General features: G+C 40.5%; 1 long non-coding RNA gene across 1 annotated transcript in view; it reads right to left on the bottom strand.

Annotated features, from left to right (window-relative positions):
- Positions 1–15,061, bottom strand: part of LOC111545429 — a 90,220-nt gene that overhangs the window by 21,933 nt on the left and 53,226 nt on the right. Inside the window, exon 4 of the long non-coding RNA XR_002732449.1 lies at positions 12,534–12,598. This is a non-coding gene — a long non-coding RNA (uncharacterized LOC111545429). The remainder of the gene's footprint in view (positions 1–12,533; positions 12,599–15,061) is intronic.

Here is a 15,061-nt window from a genome sequence, read left to right as displayed (position 1 = left end):
ATCATCAGCAAATGTCAACAAATCTAATGACTTACTCACTCTTACCTAGGAATACTAATTAGTGTGAATTGGTTTACCACATTGCCTTTAGACTTTGGGTCATAAAGCAGTCAAAGAACACCAAACCCAACGTTTGTACTCTGTACTCTTCAAGGAGGAAACTGAAGCTCAGTGATCTGCCCTTAAGCCCCTGCCTCTTTAGTGGCCAAGCTGAGACCCAAGCCCATGGTTCCAAGTTCCAATTAAGTGCCGTTTCCACCATGGCATGCTTTCCTCTGTGAGAAAAGAACGTGGAACCACAGAAGGTCACAGAGTGCCTAAGAAGCTCATGGTCAGTTACATACCCAGCTCCTAGACAGTGCTTGATTTAGGGTTGGAGTGGCCAACTGCCTGAGTTTGCCCCAAACTGAGGGGTTTCCTGGGATGTAGAACTTTCAGTCCTAAAGCCAGGGCAGTCCCAGGTCAAGTGGACAGTTGGTCACTTTCTTAGTTCATTTGTGCTGCTATAACAGAATACCACAGACTGAGTAATTTATAAAGAACAAAAATGTATTTCTCCCAGTTCTGAAGACTGGGATCAAGGTACCAGCTGGTTCTGTTGTCTGGTGAGGGCAGTTCTACGCTTCCAAGATGGCACCTTGTTGGCCCATCCTCCAGAAAAAAGGAACACTGTGTCTTCCCATGGTGAAAGGGACAAAGGGAGGAGAAAGTATTGAAATCCTTGCATCAAGTCCTTTTTTAAGGACATTTAATCCCACTGGTGAGAGCAGTCACCTCCTAAAGGCCATAGCTCTTCATACTGTCACACTGAAGATCAACATGAATTTTGGAGGGGACAATATCATTCAAACCATAGCAGTCCCCTTCCTGAAAGCGGACCCCCAATAAGTGTTTACTGAATGAGTAAACAAATGTCTCCTGAGTACCAATCAAGTCTCTGTGTGAAAGCAGCTTGTTTATGCTGGGAAAGGGAGACACTTGAGGAGGCAGGAAAAAGGAAGGATCTGGTCCTTTTTGTCAACAATGAGATATCTGATTTGCAGGAGAACTATACTTTATTGATTAAAAGAGAAGCTTCTCAAAATGGATCCTTACTGAGAAAAGAAAAACTGAAAATTAAAGATGAGCAACGATCAACTTTAACGAATTATTTAACTTTATCTAAAGGAAAAAAGTCAAAAGCTTAGCCAATAAAACACAGCCACAACCCGGATGCAGTCTTGACCTGGTTCATTTTTCTTGGAGGCCTCATCTGAGATGGGGAATGAGGGCTCTCCCTTCACCGTGGGGAGGAGCAACTGTACCACTACAGGGCAAGGACATGCCCTGAGGCTGTACCTCCAAGCGCTGTCTGGAAAGAGAGACTCTAATAGAGAAGCCAGTTTTCAAGCCTGAAAGTGACACTCATGAGTGGTAGAAATGGAAGGACAGAAGAAAAACTGCAGTTAGCCAGCTGTTTTCAAAATAATTGAAGGATTCTTATTCAGTGAGTCATGGTCAGCCTAGAAAGACAGGAAGTACAGAGCTATATTTCAGGGCCCAAGAATTAGCTGTGCATAAATAGCTATCAGTATCCCTCCCAAACAAAACGTTTTTTCCATGAAATCTAGTGCTGCATTAAACTGGAAAAAAAAATGCCTTTCTGCCAAAATTTATGTAATATTGTGTCTTAGCAATACGGTCTTTGTTCAGTGGGTTAAACTCTGAAGCATGCAGAAGATATTTGTTCCCTTTTTAATGACAATAGTTTATTGCACAAACTCTGCCTGATGATGAGAGGTAATAACCATGCCCATAGTTAATTTTTCATTCCTTTTTTGGAAGTTTCCACTTCTATGGAAAACTTTTTCAGGTTACCTTGGGAAAATCACAGCCCTTCTCTGGAACTGTGTCTCCTCCTGAACTTGGTGAATAAAAGAGCTCATTCCTGTTTTTCCAGTCTATTTTATGACAGTGTGTTAATGGAAATATTTCACCTATGCTCTCAACACAGCACTGAAGTTCCGAAAAATCTTAGACTGTTCTTAGAACTTGTTCTTAAAACCTGTAATCGGCCAGGAGTGATGGCTCACACATGTAATCCTGGCACTTTGGGAGGCCGACGCAGGTGGATTGCTTGAGCCCAGGAGTTCACAACCAGCCTGGGAAACATGAGGAAACCTCATCTCTACCAAAAACACAAAAATCAGCCAGTCTCACAACCTGGTCTCTAAATAAATAAATAGATAAATAAATAAATAAAACCTGTAACAGACCCAGGGCAAGGTGAACGGGACAGGTTCCTTGAGCTCCCAGAAGCTGGGTTTAGAAGCCCCACAGACAGATTTACCAGAATAAACCAGACCAACCCTCCAACAACCAGACACATATTAAAGGGGCAGAGAGGTTGCCATCCACCTGTCCTTATCCAGTAGCTTTCCAATTGTTTCTATTGCAAATCCATACACAAGTTATTCCTGCAGCTGGGCCAAAACCACTGAACCTGAAAGAATAAGGTCCATACTGCCCCACGATGAAACTTGGCAGCAAGTCTGGGATCTCCTTCCTCAACAGGGCTGTGAGCATGGATACCTTCAGCATGAAATCAACTAGTTAGGAATATACTGGCTGTTCATTCCCATTCCCATCCACAGAATACTTTCTCTGATCTGCCACTGCTGCTTCCCCTGCTGCTTACCTAAGTATGCTAAGCAGGGCCAACTGTAGGCAAAATTTAACAATAGATGAAGTCTGCCTGAGAGATTCCTTCCATTTCTCTTTGAGTACCCTGGAATGATTTTGGCTATGCCAGTGACCTTCTACTGTCCCATGGTCAACAGGAGACCACAAACTGAGCACCCCAACTAGAATTGCCATTTCCATGGTATTATACTCTAGACATTTCCCAACTGTTTCCTCTGTAGAATTACCACTCTCTGTCCCATTCTTTCAGGACCTTTATGGCCAAAAAACTAATGAATCTTAGTTAATGTAGATGCTAGAAAGGGATGCTGGTATAATATATTTGTACTTTAACTGTGACGCTTGCTTTTGTAAAACAAAGAAATTATATAATAGTGGAACCAATATCTCATCCAAACTGCTCTTTTTTTTTTTTAAGACAGTTTCAATCTTGTCACCCAGGCTAGAGTGCAATGGCACCATCTCGGCTCACTGCAACCTTTGCCTCCCAGGTTCAAGTGATTCTCCTGCCTCAGCCTCCCGAAGTAGCTGGGATTACAGGCGCCCGCCACCACACCCAGCTAATTTTTTTGTATTTTTAGTTGAGATGGGGTTTCACCATGTTGGCCAGGCTGGTCTGGTACTCCTGACCTCAGGTGATCCACCTGCCTCGGCCTCCCAAAGTGCTGAGATTACAGACGTGAGCCACCGCGCCCGGCCAAAATGCTCTTCTAAAAGTAGTAGAGCTGGGATTCAAAGTGGCCTGACTCTAGGTCGCGTTCTCCCACTGTTGCAAATGGATGCGGCCACACTCAAAGTTATATTTCTTAAAAATGTGATAGCTGTTTTGATCTGATGTCCTCCAGCTTTTTCTAATAACGCCTTATTTTGAGACAGTCAGTCGAGCAAGAAAAGTCTGGTGACTCTTTGCAACATTTTCTGGTGGAACTTCCTGGCTCTCTCTAGGAGATCCATGATATAAAATAGGACATTGCTTTAATTGCCATTAACCCGAGAGTCAGTCACTGCACCGAAACAACTCTGAACAAGAACCATCTTTCATATCTATTTATGTATACTTTTCTACCTCACATGTTCCAGGATACAGACAGGCCTAAGGAATTCCAAAGACATTTCCAGCCAACTGAGCAGAACATTTCCCAGATTGCCAAGTTAAGTTGATGGATATTAGGACAATTTGAACAAATAATCATGGACAGATCATTCCTGGCTCCCTGAGCCATGATGGTAGAACATGATCATTCTGCTTTCTTCCCAGCTCCTCGTGGCATTCACTCAGTCCAGAGTCCCAGCAGCTAGATACCAGGCTGATAATGTTGAGGATGCTCCCTTTTGTTTAAGTTGGGAAGAAATTTTGGCAACTTAGTGAGTGTAGTTTTCATGAAAGAGAAAGCAGAAGCTGTCTTAAAAGAATTTGGGGGAAAAAAATCAGTAAGAAAGACACTGCTTCAATCAAGTTTTGTTTTGGCTTTGGTCAGGGGGATATTTCTCTTTCTATATAAAGTCTCAATGAATATTTCTTAGGAAGAGGAGTAGAACACTGGGGTAAGTAATAGGGAAACCATCTGGTAACTGTTCCTTTTGTCTTTTTCTATCTCCTCTTCAGATTTTCTTCACTTCGCTTTCATTACAGATAGAAAATTTATTTTAGAAATCTAAAAAGAAAAAGAAATAGATACAACCAAAGTTTCTTAGTAGTTCTCCTTCAATAATTATGCAAACTAAGAGAATGCTGTGTAAGCTGTCCATAAGTCAGAGCTAGGAAAGAATCAAACAGCTATCAGGTTTCATTATAAACTAAAAGTCTAAGAGCCAAGAGATTAAGACAAAATGGAAAGGGGGATGTCAGTGGGTTGCTGTGGTCATGAGCAAGCCAAAGGTGTAGGAATCAAAAGATCAAATATTGCAAGAAGGAATGAACAGGTTTCATGGGTTAGGGTGGACTAACGTCAGAAGTCAACAGGTCAGATCCATCCAGGGATTGCCAGTACAAAGTGGAGACCCTTTCATGTGTCCTCATCCTGGGTGAAAGGCTCTATTCCACACTATTTACAAATCCTACCTAAGTAAAAGCCAGGCTGGGAAGTTAACCTGATGATAAAACGGATATTTCTGATAAAGAAAAAAAAGAAAAGGAAACAAAAAAAAATATTGAACTCGTAGGCATGCCAAATACTTGACATAACACTTAGTCTTTACAATTCTTGGAGAGATAACATATGTTATGTTTTCTGGCTGCCTCACACCTTTTGTGCATCTTACTATGTTCGGGGAATTTCCCATCTTGTGAGTTTTGCATCCTCAGAGTAAAGTCAGAAAATTTGCTTCCCTAGAGAGCTTGGTAGTTGGAACACAGGCATGAAGCCCAGGATCTGCCACTAAGATGTACCCAACCTAGAAGTTAATTAGAAATAATTAGCCAGAGGAAGGACGTGATGCCTGCGACTCATTTGCTGACAAGGCTGGTAACAGACTCATCTAGTTTTCTGGGGAACCAGTTGTTATAAGATCAGTTCCTGGTCCAGAAGTATCAGCGCTGGCAGAGCTGCAGGAGAGTTTGAGGTCCTAGCAGCCATTTCATGCTCTGGGGAAAGCAGGGTCATCAGCTTCTTTATCGGGTCACTTCTGCAGCATAGTATCAGGCCTTGACCCCAGAAGCTTAGCCTCAAGCCTGCCTCTCCCAACTACTTTGTGCAGGCAATAATCTTTTAAATTAGCTCTTTATCTGTTTAATCAGCCATAGTCAGTTACTACTGCTTACAACTAAGAACCCTGAGCGTTAAAAATAATTACTACTATGCCTTTTTCCTAAAAAAAGAACAAAGTTGAAAGATGACAAGTTACTGGGCCCAACTGGCCCACCACAGTGGTGCCCACACACACCACTAGGGGATCTAAAAACAGGCCTGTTCAGCCCACTGCTACCCCTGTCAGTACCCAGTCATCATCCAGGGGCCTGGGGATCACCCTCCCCTGAGTACTGCCACCGACATTCATGTTCACCATCAGGGCGCCTGAAGACAAACCCACCTGACCTGCCACCACTGCCCATACATGTCTCCTGCAGGACTAGGGACTGGCCTACTCAGCCTGCCACCACCAGCAGCAGCAGCAGCACCCCCCATCTATATGAGCTACCTGGGGGCCTGGGGCCTGCTTAGCTCACTGCCAACACCGCTAGCACCCGCATGTGATACTTGGGGGCCTAAGGGTTAACTTTGCACTGCTACTGCCACTGCTGATGCCACACACAGAGTCTAGGGGCCTGAGGACTTGCCCACTTAATGAACCCACTGATACCACTGCTGGCACCCAAGAAAGCCATCTGAAGGCCCAAGAATCAGCTTGTATGGATCCACTACAACTGGTGCCTGCATACACTACCTGGAAACCCAAGGACCAACACACCCAGCCCACCACCACCACTGGTGGCTGAGGACCAGCCCTCCTGGCATCCCTGTCCCTAGCAAAACCTTACCACAGCCTCCATTAACAACGATAGCCTAAGCTACTGTGGAACTTACAGACATCATTGACACTGATTATAGCTCACAAATCATATGAACACTACACTACTGCACCCACCCAGAATCAAAGCCAAAACACTGTACCCAACCAACACTATAGACACACCTACAGAAAAAGTCTTTCCCTCTAGAAGCTAATCCACAAAATTGGAAGAAGTGACTGTTACACTAGATGCACAGATATCAGTGTAAAGACCAAAAAAAAAAAAAAAAAAAAAAAACCCATAAAAAAGAAACATGACATTTCCAAAGAAACACAATAATTTTCCAGCAACAGAATTCAATAAAAAGCAAATCATAAAAACCTGAAAAATAATTTAAAATAATGACATTAAAGAAATTCAGTGAGATACAAGAGAATACAGATAAGTAATATAAAGAAATCAGAAAAACAATTCATGATCTGAATGAGAAATACAACAAAAAGATATCACAAAAACGAATCACACAAAAATCCTGGACCTGAAGAATTCATTGAATGAAAGAAAAAATATAATTGAGAGCTTTTACAACAGACTAACTCAAGCTGAAGTTTTTTAAAAACAGCCCAGTCAGATTAAAAAAGAAAGAAAGAAAGAAAGCTTATGTGACAAATAGGAAATCATAAAGCAACCAACTATTCAAATTTTTGGAGTTTCAGAAAAGGAAGCAGGCAAAAACATAAAACTGATTGAATGATATCATAGCCTAAAACTTCTCCAGACTTGCAAGACAACTGGACACCTGGATACAAGAGGTTCAAAGGTTCCCAAACAAATTTAACCCAAAAAATTCTTCTCCAAGGCACATTATAGTCAAACTATGAAAAGTCATAGACAAAGAGAATTGTAAAAACAGCCAGAGAAAAGCATCAAGCAACATATAAGGAAATCCCTGTCAGAGTAACAACAGATTTCTCAGCAGAAACCTTACAGGACAGTAGAAAATGGTACAGATGATATATTCAAAGTGCTGAAAGCAGTGGGGGAAGGGGGGAAAAAAACCTGTCAACCAAGAATACTATATCCAGCAAAGCTACTTTTCAAAAATGTAGGGAGAAATAAATGAGAGAATTCATCACCAGTAGACTGGTCCTACAAGAAATGCTTAAGGGAGTCCTACATCTTGAGGCAAAAGCATGGTATCTACCATCATTAAAACACAAAAAAATTTAAAACTTGTTGGTAGAGCAGACACATAAATAAAAGAAAGGACTCAAATGTTACAACTACAAAAAACTACCAAACTGCAATGATAAACAATAACAGAAGAGGAGTAGACAAGATATACAAAACAACCAGAAAACAATTAACAGAATGACAAGAGTAAGTCCTCACCTATCAATAATAATCCTAAATATAAACAAATTAAATTTCCCACCTAAAAGATATGGACTGGCTAACTGAATTTTAATGACCCACCTATATGCTGCCTACAAGAAACTCATTTCACCTATAAAGAGATAGAGACTGAAAGTGAAGAAATGGAAAAAGATATCCTATGCAAACAGAAATCTAAAATGAACAGGAGTAGCTATACCTATGTCAGATAAAACAGACTTTAAGTCAGAAACTGCAAAGAGGCTAGACACAAGGGCTCACACCTGTAATCCCAGCACTTTGGGAGGATGAAGAGGGTGGATCCCTTGGGTCCAGGAGTTCAAGATCAGCATGGGCAATACGGCAAAACACCATATCTACAAAACATACAAAATATTATCTGGGCATGGTGGTGTGTGCCTGTAGTCCTAACTATTTGGGAGACCAAGGTGGGAGAATCACCTGAACCCAGAAGGTGGAGGCTGCAATGAGCCATGATTGTGCCACTGAACTTCAGCCTAGGTGACAGAGTGGAAAAAAAAAAAAAAAAAAAAAAAAAACCACCTATAGAAAGAGACAAAGAAGTTTTTTATATAATAATAAAAGGATCAATTCAGCAAAAGGATGTAACAATGCTAAATATATATGCCCCCAACAGTGGATCACTCAGCTCTATAAAGCAAATATTATTAAATCTAAAGGGAGAGATGGACTCCAATACAATCATAGTTGGGGACTTTAGCACCCCACTTCCAGCGTTAGACCAGATCATCTAAACAGAAAATCAACAAAAAAACATTGGATTTAAATACACTTTAGGCCAAATGTACCTAACAGATATTAACAGAACGTTTTATTCAACAGCTGCAAAACGCTCATTCTTCTCATTAGTACATGGAATATTCTCCAGGATTTACCATATATTAGGTAACAAAGCAAATCTCCACAAATTTTTTGACATTAAAACCATATCAAGTATCTTCTCAGAACACAATGGAATAAAATAGAAATCAATTACAAAAGGAATATTGGAAACTGTAAAAATGCATGGAAATAAAACATCATGCTCTTAAACTATCATTGGGTTGATGATGAAATTAAGAAGGAAAATTTTAAATTTCTTGAAACAAATAAAAATGGAAATGCAACATACCAAAATCTATGAGATACAGGAAAAGCTTTGCTAACAGGGAACTTCATAGCAATAAACACTGACATCAAAAAAGTAGAAAGACTATAAATGGACAGCCTAACAATGTACCTCAAGGAAGTAGAAAAGCAAGAACAAATCAAAATCAAAATGACTAGATACAGACCAGGTGCAGTGGCTCACACCTGTAATCCCAACACTTTGAGAGACCAAGGCGGGTAGATTACCTGAGATCAGGAGTTCAAGACCAGCCTGGCCAGTGTGGTGAAACCCTGTCTCTACTAAAAATACAAAAATTAGCCAGGCATGGTGTTGCACGCCTGTAATCCCAGCTACTGAGGAGGCTGAGGCAGGAGAATCACTTGAATCCTGGAGGCAGAGGTTGCAGTGAGCCAAGATTACGCCACTGCACTCCAGCCTGGGTGACAGAGTGAGACTCCATCTCAAAAAAAAAAAAAAAAAAAGATACTAGAAATGATAAAACAAAGATCAGAGAACTAAATTAAACAGTGACTTAAAAAATACAAAGAATTAATAAAATGAAAAGTTGGTGTTTTGAAAAGACAAAATCAATACACTGCTAGCTCAACTAACCAAGAAAAGAAGAAAGAGCCAAATAAATAAAATCAGAAATTAAAAAGAAGGCTTTTTTTTGATACTACAGAAATAAAAATAATCATTAGAGACTATTATGAACAACTATACATTAAGAAACTGTAATACTCAGAGAAAAAGTAGATACATTCTTAGATACATACAACTTACCTAGATTGAACCAGGAAGAAATAGAAAACCTGAACACACCAATAACAAGTAATAAAATTCAAACAGTAATAACAAGTCTCTCAACAACAACAAAAAAGCCCAGGACCAGATGGCATTACTGGCAAAGTCCACTGAACTTATGCTGGTGAGGATAAGGGGAAAAGAGAACTCTTATACATTGTTGGTGGGGATGTAAACTAGTATTAACGTAACCACTATGGAAAACCATATTGAGAGTTCTCAAAAAACTAAAAATAGCTGGGTGTGGTGGCTCACACCTGTAATCTTAACACTAGAGGGCTGAGGCAGGAGGATTGCTTGAGCACAGGAGTTTGAGACCAGCCTGGGCAACAGAGTAAGACCTCATCTCTACAAAAAGTTTTAAAAAATTAGCCAGGCATGGTGGCACGTACCTGTAGTCCCAGCTATTAGGAGGCTGAGGAGAGAGGATCCCTTGAGCCCAGGATGTCAAGGCTGCAGTGAGCCATGACTGTGCCACTGCACTCCAACCTGGGAGCCAGAGCAAGACCCTGTCTCATTAAAAAAAAAAAAAAAAAAATTAAAAATAGAACTACCATATGATCCAGCAATCCTACTACTGGGTATATGTAAAGGAAAAGAAATCAGAATTTCAAAGTGATGCCTGCACTCACAGGTTTATCACAGCACTATTCATAATTACAAAAATATGGAACCAACCAAAGTGTTCATCAATGGATGAATGAATAAAGAAAATGTGGTGTGTATATATACAAAATGGAATACTATTCAGACACTCAAAAGAATGAAACCCTGTCATTTGCAGAAACACAGATGGAACTAGAGGTCATTGTATTAAATGAAACAAGCCAGGCACAGAAAGACAAATACTGCATGTTCTCATTCATACGTGGGAGCTTAAAAAGTTGATATTGTAAAGGTAGAGAGTAGAATGATATAGGCCGGGTGCAGTGGTTCACGCCTGTAATTCCAGCACTTTGGGGGCTGAGGCAGGTGGATCACTTGAGGTCAGGAGTTCGAGATCAGCCTGGCCAACATGGTGAAACCCCGCCTCTACCAAAAATACAAAAATTAGCCAGGTGTGGTGGCACACACCTTGTAGTCCCAGCTACTCAGGAGGCTGAGGCAGAAGAATTGCTTGAACCCAGGAGGTGGAGGTTGCAGTGAGCAGAGATCGCGCCACTGCACTCCAACCTGGGTGACAAAGCAAAACTCCATCTCAAAAAAAGAAAAAAGAAAAAAAAAGAGAGAGTAGATTTATAGACACTAGAGGCTGAGAAATGTGAATGAGTAGGGAGAGGAATGAAAGAGGCAGGTAATGGGTACAAACATACAGTTAGATAAAAGGTATACGTTCTATTGGTCAACAGCAGAGTAGAGTGATTATAGTTAACAACAATGTATGTTTCTAAGTAACTAGAAGAGAGAACTAGAATTGTTCCCAACACATAGAAATGCTAAATACTCAATATATAGATACCTCAAATACCCTAACTTGATCATTACACATTCTATATGTGTAACAAAATATCACATGTACCCCATAAATATGTAAAATATTATGTGTCAATAAAAAAGGGAAAAATAAGTAAAGGTTGGCTATTATACTATTTTAAAAAAGAAAAAAGACATTAAGTTACTAAAAAGACAAAAACCTAGGTAACTTGCCCAATATACAGCTCATGAGTAGCAGATGCAGGATTTGAACCCAGGACTATCTAACTACAAAGCTGGTGTTGTTTCCAATCTATTAACTGGAAAAAGTTCACAGAAGGAACACTTTGTGACGGGGTAAGGAATGGTCTTTCCATTTCCATTGACTTTAAATACCTTAGTAGACAGAACACCTTTTTCTCTTTGCTTGTGCTCATTTTTCTGACTTAAATGTGTGCCAATAAACATATGGGTGATGCTAAAGATAAACCAACACTACTGATTTCCATTGCTACCTTCAAATATTGTCATTCACAGTTTGTGAGGGGTGGGACCACTCTCTGTGGATTGCTGCGGGGGTGGCCAACTGTTTGCATTTTGTTTATCATTGCTTTTGATGAGTCATAGAGAGTTGTGCATTATTCATAAACTTTAGATTTGAATAAAGTTCCCTATGCAAATTCTGCTCACTGGAGGCTCCGATCCAGGACTGAAATAAATAGCAGCAGATAATGAAGTAGATAGCCCAACTTATGCTTTCAATCTGTGTGAACTAATGCCCAGAGAACCAGAGAGAGATTGGGAGAGTGGGTTTTAACTCAGAGTCCTGTCATGTATATTATAAAATGAAAATTGGAATATTGATAGATATATGACAAAACTGAAATAATCCATTAGGCATCTGAAAACTCCAATAGCCTTTAAACTAAAGAAAATAAAAAGGAAAACAATCTCACACAGGTGTTAGGAGTTAGAGCTGTTCCAATCAAAATATGAACAAGCAAAAAATCTGTCAAAGTTGTCAACCTCCCATTCTTCCTCCCTTTATTCCTAAGTGGTGCTCTCACCACCTCCTATTCCTCAAATATTTAGATTAAGTTATCTCTCACCATTTACTAATCCACTCATTCTTCCTTCAAACCAAGGTACAAATGACTAATAGTAACTTAAAGAACTACTCTTTCCACAGGCATTTACATTTAAACTAAATCAATATCTTAAGTAAAGGGATTATGTTTTGTAGTGGACATCTGCCATTTGTAGTTGCCCAAAATCTTTTTAATATCTCATACAAAGAAATGTATTCTGATATATATTAAAGAATAGGTAACATATTGTGATGGTTAATTCTATGTGTCAACTTGATTGTCCACAGAGTGCCCAGATATTTGGTTAAATATCTTGGTGTGTCCTTGGTTAAATATTTTGGTTAAAAATTGGTTAAATATTCTTGGTGTGTCTGTTGAGGGTGTTTCTGCATGGCATTAATATCTGAATATGTACACTGAGTAAAGCAGATTCCCCTCGCCCCAGTGTGAGTGGACCTCATCCTATCCACTGAAAGCTTGAATAGACTAAAAGACTAAAGACTGTGTAAGAAAGTATTCTTTTTTTTAACCTATATTCAAATGGGAGCACTGGTCTTTGCCAGCCTTCAGACTTAAACTGTAACTATACCTTTTCTCCTGCTGGGTATCCAGCTTTTGGGACATCTCAGCCTTCATAGTCACATAAACCAATTCCTGATAGTAAATCAAATCTCTCATTAGATAGATGGATACACACACACACACACACACACACACACATATATATATATATATATTTTTTTTTTTTTTTTTTTTTTGAGACAGAATTTCACTCTTGTTGTCCAGGCTGCAGTGCAATGGCGTGATCTTGGCTCACCGCAACTTCCGCCTCCCAGGTTCAAGCAATTCTCCTGCCTTGGCCTCCTGAGTAGCTGGGATTACAGGCATGCACCATCACGCCAGGCTAATTTTGTATTTTTAGTAGAGACGGGGTTTCTCCATGTTGGTCAGGCTGGTCTCGAACTCCCAACCTCAGGTGATCCGCCCGCCTCAGCCTCCCAAAGTGCTGGGATTACTGGTGTGAGCCACCACACCTGGCCTTATAAATATATATTTTATTAGTTCCATTTCTCTGGAGAACCCAGACTAATACATATATTCATTATAAAAGACTAGAAAGTAATGAATACCTGTGGGCCTACCACCCAACCCAAGAAATAGCGTACTATTGCTCTCCCCTTTTCTATTCTCTAGCCTTTTTACCAGATACCCAAAAATATCTTGAACACCTTCTTACCACTTTGAAAGTCTCCCACTTCGTTGATCTTGCCTTTTCAAAAACAAATATTTAAAAACTGTACTTCCCAGCATTTCTTGTGCTAAGGTGCCAGTAGGTGATGGAGATTTCACTGAACAGATGCACCTATATTAGACATATTCAGAACCAAGTGATATGGAGAAAAGGCAGGGCATGGGGTGCCCATATTTCTAGCACAGACTGGAACTAGCAGCTGTGTTGGCCTCCTGATCATAGCAGATGCTGTAACTCCCTTGGAAAGCCATTTTAGAATGTTGAAATGCACACTGGGGTGCATTATTCCTGAAGGTTCACCTAGAGTCTATTTCTTCAGGCTTCATAATGTTTCTTTAATAATTTATCCCTTAATAAATTCCTTCACGCTTAAAGTAACCAGAGTAAATTCATTGACTGCAATTAAGGAACTCTGACCAATTAAGAAAACTATACCAGAAGTGATTGCAAACAATAGATTTCAAAAGCATGAAAAACTTGGATTGGCTATCTGACCTGATTGGGTTTGAAGTGAGTGAGTGGGTACCATTAAGTGATTGGACACTAGTAATTATACAAGGTGGTAAAACAGCTTCTTAAATGACTACCTGTGATCATTTGGAATAAAATGCCTTCTGAAGCCAAGGTTTGGCTTTCCTTTTGATTGTTGCAATATACCACTATGTGGGGCAAAGGAATACAGGAAGTATGAGTTAGGATAGCTGACTTTATTAGTATCAATGAGCTTTAAAAACAAACAAGGCAGCCGGGCGTGGTGGCTCATGCCTGTAATCCCAACACTTTGGGAGGCCGAGGCAGGCAGATCACTTGAGTCTGGGAGTTTGAGACCAGCCGGGGCAACATGGCAAGACCCTGTGGCCCACATCTGCAGTCCCAGCTATTAATACTTAGGAGGGTGAGGTGTGAGGATGGCTTGAGTCCAGGAAGTAGAGATTATAGTGAGCTGAGGTCGTGCAATCACACTCCAACCCGGGTGACAGAGCAAGACTCTGTCTCAAACAATAAAAAAGAAGGAAAAGTAAAAGGCCAAAGAATTTAAACTCACAGATCAAGGGATTGTTAGGGAAGGGAATGTCAGAGTTTCTAGGACTCCTCTTAAAGAACTTTTCTCTCTTATGGCCAAAGGGCTGTCATGGCCAAAGAGCAAACGCCGAGTCAAATCTGGCCAGTTACTGAATTTCAACACAGGCTGAATTCATGGTCCTCGCTACATCTCACTCATGAAAGGGCACTGGGAAAGAATGGGACAAAAGAATTGGAATGAGAGCAGTTAGGAGGAACTGGATTATTCAGCACACTCAAACACTATTATGCCTCCCTTACCAAAAGAAGGAGCCCCTCCTCCCCAATCTGAAGATGTTGGTTAAAGATCTTATAACAGGGGCATCTAATCTTTTAGCTTCCCTGGACCACACTGGAAGAAGCAGCACTGTCTTGGGCCACACATAAAATACACTAACACTAATGATATCTGATGAGCTTTAAAAAAAAAAAAAAAAAAAAATCACAAAAGGCCGGGCGCAGTGGCTCACGCTTGTAATCCCAGCACTTTGAAAGGCCGAGGCAGGTGGATCATGAGGTCAGGAGTTTGAGACCAGCCTGGCCAACACAGTGAAACCCCATCTCTACTGAAAATACAAAAATTAGCTGGGAGTGGTGGTGCATGCCTGTAATCCCAGCCACTCCGGAGGCTGAGGCAAGAGAATCTCCTGAACCAGGGAGGCAGAGGTTGCAGTGAGCCGAGATTGTGCCACTGCACTCCAGCCTGGAAAACAAAGCTAGACAAGAAAGAAAGAAGGAAAGAAAGAAAGAAAGAAGGAAAGAAAGAAAGAAAGAAAGAAAGAAAGAAAGAAAGAAAGAAAGAA

The sequence above is a fragment of the Piliocolobus tephrosceles genome, chromosome 15 (assembly GCF_002776525.5).
Source record: "Piliocolobus tephrosceles isolate RC106 chromosome 15, ASM277652v3, whole genome shotgun sequence".
NCBI lineage: Eukaryota > Metazoa > Chordata > Mammalia > Primates > Cercopithecidae > Piliocolobus > Piliocolobus tephrosceles.
The sequence above is the reverse complement of the archived record's forward strand: the minus strand, read 5'-3'. Positions and strand labels throughout refer to the sequence as shown.